We start from the raw sequence: 10152 nt of genomic DNA on the forward strand, positions 1-10152 counted from the left end.
ACAGAATCTTTTGTGCACTTTGCCCTCTGAAAGGGCAATAATCATTCAGACACCAAAAAGCATTCATAACAAAGATTGAGTTTATTCCTTATTGACTTAAATCACTCTTAGAAACAGGTGTTTCATTCTCTTTGGACAAATGATACATCATTCTTTGTGAAATACTTGAGGTCTGGTTGAAATTCTGTGGCTGATTGTGTCTGAGGATTTTTGTTCAGCAAGCAGCTTGCACTTCAAACTCTAAATAGCTTTTTAAAGAGTAGACCAATCCAGTGACTATATCCTTTTTGCAGTAGACACTTTTCTCTTGCTAAGTGATTGCAGCAAGTTAGAACTAGTTGGGCACACTTGTGCTGAATTGGCCCTGGGACACCAGCCTCTAAGCGGAGGGTTGGAAGCACATTTGAGTCTCACCTTACTGAGGAGATTAGTATGCTTTTTAAATACACTGCTGCTGACCTGGGACATTGGATATTTGCTGTAAAACAAAAGAAAAACAAAAATTCAGGGTTATTCATGAAACCAGTAATCTAAAATTTCTGCCTGTAGTTCCAGTGGTTTTTATCATCATAAATCATTACACCAAATTTATATGGTGGTCATGTAACTAGTTGCATTTGTTAACATTCTGTTTTATTTTTTTCTACGGGTCCTCTTCTACTTAAATTTAACATCATTATTGCTTCCATTTCCTGTTATTGATTCAAATATCACTGATGATTCCATGAGTTACATTTTAAGGAGAACATTTTGTTTAATGCATCACTTTTACAACTTGTGACTCTAAATCGAACTGGATCCCGTAAGCAGCTTAGATTTTTTCCTTTACATCCTGCCCTCCCTAAATATGCATCTCACTAAACATCACGTTCCATCCATTCTAGTTACTGAATATCATCAATAAATATAAGTACTCTCCATTTCAACTCACTGCCACTGCCCCAGTTCAGCAATTTGTCTCTTGATTAAACTGTTGCAATGCCTTTTTACTGGTCTTCTAAATGATTCAGTGGCCCTCTGTTGGCATAACTATCTTCCCACTCCAGTGTGGTTCCTTCAGAGTAGAGTGATATATTTTTATATTGCATCCCCAGCAAAGTTAGTGTTTGGTACATATAGGCATTCAGTAAAAATTTACTGAATAAATAAATAAATGGCCGTAATTAACTTTGTGCTACATATAAATGTAAACCTTGATAGAATAATAATTTGTTATGATTTAAGAACTCATTAAATCAAATTTTTCACTACTATTAAATTATTAATTAATACTTTCTCAGACTGTTATAAGAAGCAATAAGTTGTAATTCATCCGTGTGACTAAACTGACAGCATTGAATATGAAGATAGAGTCCAAATCAAAGGAAAAAATTACTACCATAATTCTTGAGTAATTAAGCTACCAAGTAGATATAGAAAATAATTGCATATACTACCAAAACATTTGCTTTGGGATCATACGATTTTCTGATGATTCAACATTAAATTAATAGTTACTATTTATATTTTGTCTACCAAGTACTGAGAATTCCACATACATTATCTACCATCCTCTCAAGAACCAGAATTGTTATTTTATGGATAGGAAAACTGGTTTCACATGGTAACTTATCCAAACGCACATAACCTAGGTCTCCAAAATCTAAAGTCTATCTACCACACGAATCTGACCCTAGTAAGTTTGCATCCTTCTCTCAAACTTTGCACCATCTATTTAACATTATTCTGAAACTTCACTGGAAGATAGAAAGTGAACAATAAAAGGAAGAAATGATTAGAAATCTTGTTGGGTAAATTGAGGGATGCCTCATCTCCCACTTGATCTTGAGCCTATTACCCTACTGGTTGAAAGAAAATATGGTTTTATCATTTAAGTTTTCAGAAGAGCAAGCTGGCCAATTCTCACTGTTTTATTGCCTTTACTTATATATGAGACAGGCAGATACAACAGATATTTTATTGTCTTTCCCCCTGTACCAAGATGATATTGGAAGCTCCTCAGTTAACACAGAGACAGAAGGAACAAGGGGAATTAATGATACTGAGAAAGTATGTTGATTTGTGCATTCTCTATTAGTTAAAAAGCATTTACTGCATACCTTTTAGGTGTCACAGCCCCCGTGCTAGGTGTTGGGGATAATGTCCCAGATTCTATAGAACTCATTTTCACTCAAACTAGATAGAAGTAAAACACTGATTTATACTCTTACTTAAGATAAAGTTTAGAAATTTTAAATAAAATTTAACTATTAGTATCAGGTTAAACTCTTATTCAACTGTCCTTGGGATGATCACAGTTGACACTTAATATTTGGTATGTAATCTTTAATTAATTTTTCATATTTTACTGTTTTTACCATGCCCAGGTCAATCCCTTATTGATCATACAATTAGTTATTCTAATAATAAACGACTCTTATTCTATAATAACAACTATAGTGTTTTGCTAGTTGTTACCTATTTTCTGTGCTCATCTAAAATAAAGCATGAGATTATGGATTTCCTTTTTCCTTAATCTTTTGCTTTATTTCAAATGAAGTAATTGTATAAGTTGATTGGAAGTAGAGGGATATTCCTATTCTTTGTTCAGATTTTACAGTGTTTCCCATGATTTTCAGTATTTGTTCTTGGCAAATTGCCCTCCTTTATCATTCGCTTCTGAAAGGGATTTTTTTAGCAAATATTTGTCAAACACTCCTAACTATGTACTGGGTTCTCATGGAAATTACATGCTAAAGGGAAAGACAAAAAAGTAGACTGGATAAGGGAGATGGAGAATGGAGGTAAGGATCTGGGGAGAGGGGGATGTTATATTAAATAGTGTACTCACAGATGGGCCCATTGAGAAGGCATCAGTTGAGCAAAGACCTGAAGGAACTAAATGATTTAACAAAGCAGGTCACCAGCATAGGGCACTCCAGGCCAAGGAGACAGCCAGTGGGAATGTGATAAAATAGAAGTTTTCAAGTTTCAGGCTTGTTTGAGAAGTACCGAGGAAATTAATGTTACCACAGCAAGGTCAATTTATAAGAGAAGGTTAGAAGCCAAGGCCAGAGAGGTCAAAGGAGATGGCCAGGAATTGTGCCAGGCCTTATAGACATGGGGAAGGAATTTGGCTTTTACTCTGAGTAAAATAGGAAGCCAAGAGGGTTTTAAGCAGAGCACTGACCGGATGTGACTTGTATGTTCAGAGTATCACTTGGGCACTGGCTTGAGCATGGACTTTCCCAAGGGTAGAAGCAGATGGACCAATTAAGAAATTATCTCACTAATCTATATGAAAAATGATAGTGACTTGGATCAGGATGGGAACAAGGAACTTGGTGAGAAGTTGTTGGATTCTGGATATATTTTGAAGGTATAACTGACAGGATTTCCTGGCAGATAAAAAGTGAGCAGTAAATGAAAAAAGAATTCAAGAAAGATTTCAAGTTTTAGGGCCTAAGCAACAGAACGTGAGAAGGTAAAAATCCTTTCCTACACACTTCTTGCTCCTAATGATTCTATATGTCAATTCTATTTATAAAAGTGGTTTAAATTCTATTTTACCCTCATATACTTAGAAGGTAGAAACCCAGCCAACTCAAAAGTTCTAATAGCACTCTTGGTGAATTCACAGTGTCCCTATGTAAACTGGTGTGCTAGTTGTCACTTCTGAGGATAAAACCCCCACTAGAATTTACTTGAATAACATAACATCAACATAAGGATACTTGGAACACGCAAGAGAATTAGATGACACACCCTTTGTCTTCTTCAAGCATGTTGTCTGTCTTATCATCTAGGTAAGCAGAGATCCAAGTCAGCCTAGTTTTGGATTTCAGGCACAAGGCCGAGATAGAGAGGTGGATGTTTCAGTTAGCCTTGGATCTCTGTGTGACATAAAGGGAGGTCCAAGTGAGAAGTTCTAGGTGAGATGGCTTTGGGGAAACGAGACCCAGTATGAAATGCTAAGTCTCAAGGCAAGGGGTCAAGCCAACCCTAACGATCAATCATGAGGAAAAGACCCACCCCAGAGCACTGTGTGTATTTTTCCAGTTAACTCAGAAGGCATTTTCATATCTCTTTTTTTCCTAAGTATTTAAGAAAGTTCTTGCTGTACCCTTCACACACTAACAACAGGTGTGCTGTGGAGGTGCAGGGAAAGATGAATACATATGAAGAGAAATATGAATAAATATACACAAGCATAAAAATGTGTGGTATCGTAAAAATTCATGTCCACAATGAATTGTCTTTATTATGCATCTTCCTTTTTTTATTTTATGGACTTACTTTATTGTCATTTTAGGCAACTACTATTAACAGCATTTCATTTGATAATGACAAATTTGTTGACATCTCTCTTCTTTCTAGATTTAGTTGAATTCCAGAGAAACCTTTGAAATGCAAATAATTAATCATTTCTCATACCTCTAAGAAGGTTTGGAACATGGCAAACCTTAAATGTGTCTTGGAAAGTATTATCTATTTCCAGGAAAGTGTAGGAATCCATATCTAATTCTCAGACAGATAAGGACTGAGTGAACATGAAATACAGACTGTGGTCAACTTTAATTCTTTCCCACATCAGATTTTCATGAAACATTGTCTTTTCTTTGAGTGAGACAAATGAATTTCTCTAATACTTTATACATCCATTGGTAAAATTCAATTCAAAAACAACTCTAAGGTCAAATATAAATTATTTTGTTGTTATATCTAATTTTGGATTATATAGGATCCAAATTTTATATAAAAACAATCCTCTTGTCTTTTCTTTGCCATTAAAACAAATTACAATTGGTGAAGTCCCAAGATTATAAAGCACTATTTAAGCATTCATGTTAGGTGTGAGGATTAGAGGAGAATACAAAGACTACTGTGTTAAAGGATAAAGTTTCTGAGACTAGATGGGGCAACTTACATGGGTTTTAAGGAGAAAATACAATACTCAGTTTTAGAAGGAATGGAGGGGAGACAGTATGTTTTGGCAGTACCTCAGGTTCTTAATACAGAAGATATTATTTTAATCATCTTCATAATTGCATCTAATAATATGCTTTCCCTGTAACAGAAAATTATATTTCCTGTGTCTCTGTGGGTACACTTCTATGAGTTTAAGAAGAATATTTGTAAAATGAGAATTAAAGAAGGATCATATTCTTTTAAATGACTTTCCTCAGCCTTTGCATCTGAGAGTCTGAGGCAGCCTTGGCCACTGAGCACTGGGTCAGACCCAACCTGCTTGTACCTCTTTTGCTGCAGAGCCCAGACCCATACTCCTGGGTCAGACATGTTGGAGTCTTATTCCTCTATCAACTCTGGTTGACCTCTAACAAAATTCTAACTGCTTTTCTCTCCCTTTGTCTCTGAAGAGAGTTTTTATTTTATACTCTTCCAATTTAACAGAGGGAAAAGGTTAAAAAGAAAATGAAACACCCCCTTCAAAAAATAAAACAAAACAAAAAAGTAGTCCACAGTCTCCCCCTGTATTGAAGCCAAGAACTCTGCCAATTTTGCTCTCATATCTCTGAGTTGCACCCTGACCCTTTATATGACCAGTGGGGCTTGTTGCATAAGATCTATCTGGGCGCCTGTCTCAAAGTGCTATCTTTGTCCATATTTCAAAACACTCACAGATATTTTATCATTAATTAGTATTCATATTATGTCTCAAACAATCTGTTCAAGAATAGGGGAAGTGAACTAGTTGGACAGCTCTTCTGTTTGCCTAGTGATTAACATGGGTAATGTATGGAGAAGCCTAAGACTTATAAAGGGAGAAGGCGGTCAAATGTTGGGTAGGTAACTCCTGGAACATCTAGAAGCTCACCTACTTTGGAGGTTGGACTTCTCCAGAAAAACTATACTTGGCAAACAGGGTGGGGAGACACAGACCTCTTTAAAAATAGACCCATGCCTTTTTGATTCACAGCATCCTGGATTGCTTTTCATCATGTTATCATGCCACTTGGGAGCTGGCTGGACTCCCTTGTTCAGTGACATATACTTCATAGTGTGTGTGCGTGTGTGTGTGTGTGTGTGTTTAAAAAAAAAAACCATTTGTTCTTTCAACCACAACATGCTTTGCATTTCTCTTTCAAATTTGAGGGTGTATATATAGATTGATCAAAATAATATTTTTAACATTCCAAACAATTTAGAAAGATAGTGGATGGGTGTCAGTTAATCTATTATGTTCCTCTCTTCCTCCTCCCCCTCTTCAGCTGCTAATCTTAGAACTTGTGTGCCAAATTGTGTAAGATATTCTTCCAATAGCTACATGTGTGACTCTTTTGTGAGCTCTACAGACAGTTATGAGGACAGATTTGGAGTTGCATATGGGACTGTCACATGATTTGATTGCCTTGTCTTCCAGGCACTGAGATTTCTTTTCACTGAGCTTTAATACTGAGGAATTTTTAGTTGTGATGGAAGTTCAGCAAAGTCTCTATTAAAGAAATTACACACCCCAGGAATGGGGAAGAAAAAAAAAGTTTTTACTCAACACCACTCTGCATTTGGCATCTCTATATACTGAACAGTTCATATGTTTACTTTTTCCAGTAGTGAAAAAAATTCACAGAATTTTTATGAAAATCAGAGAGTTAAGAGCCTTTATTATCCTCCTTGCTCTTTTGGAGCAAGATCTAGTAGATGTCTCGACAGAAAAAGGAAGCAGATGCTTTGTAAAAAGGTCTCATATAATTCATGTCCAATTATAGAGAATGATCTACAGAAAAAAAAATGTTATCTATCAACTGTTAGGAGCCAAAAATACTGTGCCTTTAGTCTCTGAAACAGAAAGGTGCAAATCCATTTTCAACTTTACAGAGACATATTGAAAACCCTCTTTCAGGACCCAAACACCACAGCCCCTCATCCCACTGAACCACAGTACCACCCTTGAGGGACACACAACATTAAAACAAGGTCTTTCTCTTAATCTTATTTCAGATGTTTCTCAAGAATAAATAATACCCTAATAATATCTGTGTCCAGGGCATTAAGACATAAAATATTTTAAAAGTGTTAATCACATATACCCAAAGACCTTTTTTTTTTCTTTTAATGCACAGTGTGTGAGATTACTTATCCTCATGTTATTTTCACTCTGCAAAACAAATACAATGGTTAATTCCTGAGAGCTACACCTATTAGGTTTGAAGTCTTAATTTAGAAATAATAACAATGGCTGACATATATCCATTGCCACTCTGAACCTAAACTATAGAGTTTAAAATAAATATTTTTTATACATTACTTCTAATCCTCAGAATAACTCACCAGAATGAGTATTATTATTATTATTTTCTTTTTCCCTGTTGAGTAAAAAGTCAGAAATAGCTTGAATGAGGAGAGAAGTGTATTTTGTTGTTTCAGACCTTAATTTCCTTCTCCTATTTACGTTGGAGAAGTCTCATACCTTGTGAGGGAAATTGCACTAACACCTTGCACAGTGAAACTTATGAGTGGTAGAACACAAGCAGAAGCTTCCATGTCCTTAAACCACACCCTGAAAATTCTGGAGGCCACGCATAGAGGCTCTGCACCTCACCACATTCTTGTGGCTCACTGTTACATAACAAGCAGCAAGTTCTTTGCAACTGCTCTGGATTCCTGGCAGAAGAACTTAAGGACATATAAAAAGGTACCTACAGTATCTATTTTATTGCTAGTCTGCAAAAAAGCAATTTATGAAAAGGTTTGCTTCAGACAATACCAGGTCTTTCTCTGTGCATTTCATAATGCTTTGAACTAAATCTGGCATAATAAGATTTGACTGAACTGTTATGTTCTGCTGCGTAAGTGGCTGTGCACAATTGAGAAAGGAAATTGCTTAATAGAAAGTTATAGTCATCACTAACTTTATCTTAATTCTCCAAAGCAATAAGTTAAGACTCATTCAAGAGCAGCTTAGAGCTCTGAGAAAATGTTGAAAAATATTCTGTTTAGAGACATTTCTGCCCATGTGGTATACTGTACTTTCTGGAAATGGGGGTTTATCTCTGATATTTTGTTCACTTGGGGTATATTTTATCTTATTTCTCCAAAGACATTTGAACAGGGCCTTTTCTACCCACTCTTCTAAAATATTTAACAGAGATGATGTTTTTCAGCATGAGATCTGTACCCTAGTTTGAGGTTGTAACTCCTAGTTATCCCATAGACATCAAAAGCCATTTCTGAAATATACTGAATTTAGAATGTACCATTATTTATACTATTATATCATCAGAAAGTAATGGGTACTTAAAATAAATAATAGATTAAGCTGATGATTGGAATTTATTCTAGAAAGAACTTACAAGAATTTGTTCTCTGTTAATATTAAAAATTATATTGCAATGCCATCATTATTTGCAGTGGCATTAATATCTACCTAATAAATCTATGAGACATGAACAACCAGTTAAACTAGCAGGAGTTTTAGTAAGTTTAGAGCTTCATAACATTGCTAGTTGCAAAGGAAATATGAAAAAATCTTCTAAATATCAGCAGTAACCAATTTAAAAAGATAATGGAGGAAAAAGACAACACGCACAGTAGCATCAAAAAACTGTAAGAAATTTCAGGACCTCTATGAAAAAACCATAAATACTTATGGTTGGTGAAGCTTTAAAAAATTGAAAGGATAACACCATGTTTCTGAATGGAAGTGATTTAAAGATACATGGTTTTAAATAGTTTTGATCCTTAATTTTATTAAAATCAAGTCTTAAAGGGAATGTACTTAACACAATGATTCTGAAGTAGATATGGAATCAAGCAGGCAAACATAGCCTGGAAGAAGCTGAAAAGAAGAAACTAGAGGAGAGAGATGGATACAGGGAAGGAGAGGGCGAAGAATAAGAAGCCTCATACCACCAGATACTAAACTAGAACGCAGAGATACAATTCAAATCATGTGGCATTGGTACAGCAAAAGATAAGAATCCCAAATTTGAAATCTCTCTTAAAATTACTTGCTTTCATACTTGCAGAGGTGGCTGTGTTGCCTTAGATGCTGCCTGTTACTGATGTGGCAAACTTTGCTTTGGAGATGCCTTGTCTTCCATGAAGGAGCCGGCTCACTTCTACAGCTGATAACAAGGTGCAGTTTGCTGACGGGCAGCATGAGCTGCCTCTTACTTTGGTTATTACAAAGTAATAAATATTGTTTCTCTGAATCCAAAAGTCTCTAAAGCTCCAATATCTGAGCTTCCAGTTGATAGGGAAAATATTTCCTGGGTTTGTACTTTATTTTTGCTGTGGCTGACATGTTTGAATTTGAGCTATTTCACAGATTTCCCACCCCCCCCAAGCCCCTAGTGACTTTATTTGGTATTCAATGCAAGCTAAAAATAAGATGATATCATAATTTAAATTATATAAGCCAAACTTGAGTTTTAATGTAGAATAAAAATATTTATTCATTATGTATTTCTTCTCACTTATCCACAGATGTTAAGTCCCAATTTTCAAAAAGTTTCACCAAGGAAAGATTGTATGGTATTTTCGGTGAGGCTAAGGGGCAAAGTAAATACTGGTCATCTTTATAGATCTTGAAAAATAAAGGTAATCTCTAAGCATGCCAACCATACCCACTCTATAACTAAAGGTAATGCAAATTACCATATCAGACTGAAAGTCTGAATATTGCAGTTAGTGGTATTTAGTTTCCTGCTTAGTTAATGTCAGTTTAGGTACTGCTTACAATAATTTGCTACAGAATCATCATAATTATTTTGCTGTTGTAAGAGAATGCATTTATAGCTAAGAAGAAAATGAGTTGGGGAAAGATCATTTTTCAGAGTTGAAGTTTATGGCCAGTATTCTAAAATATAAGGAATGTATCTAGTTTTTGCTTTAAAAATGACTTGCTATCAGAAGCTAAATGAACATTTTATAATTTTCTATACAGCAAAAGAAAAGTGTTTTTAACTTAATTACCTATGCCTGAAAAGATATTTGAATATATTCTTATTAGAATAATTAGTAATATGAACATATCATAATAAGCTATTATACTCTTTCCAGAAATTTTTTGGTTCTTTGGTTTTCTTTGAAGGTGCTAGGAGAGTACAAACTGACATAATATTATTCAACATGCTGATACTTTTTAGGATCATAATGTTGGTTGTTAAAACTTCACTAAATTGACTTGACAGTTTCAAATTAAGTATCATC

The 10152-nt window shown here is 35.1% G+C and overlaps 1 long non-coding RNA gene across 1 annotated transcript; it reads right to left on the reverse strand.

The window, feature by feature from the left end:
* Positions 1 to 410: 410 nt before the first annotated feature.
* On the reverse strand, positions 411 to 7404 carry LOC116867493. Its single transcript, XR_004382603.1, has 3 exons — positions 7368 to 7404; positions 4276 to 4379; positions 411 to 478 (listed from the first exon to the last, which is right to left on the reverse strand). It is a non-coding gene; the product is annotated as an uncharacterized LOC116867493 (long non-coding RNA).
* Between the last annotated feature and the right edge of the window lie 2748 nt (positions 7405 to 10152).

This window comes from Lontra canadensis, unplaced genomic scaffold (genome assembly GCF_010015895.1).
Source record: "Lontra canadensis isolate GAN:19392208 unplaced genomic scaffold, GSC_riverotter_1.0 scaffold12, whole genome shotgun sequence".
Classification (NCBI taxonomy): domain Eukaryota; kingdom Metazoa; phylum Chordata; class Mammalia; order Carnivora; family Mustelidae; genus Lontra; species Lontra canadensis.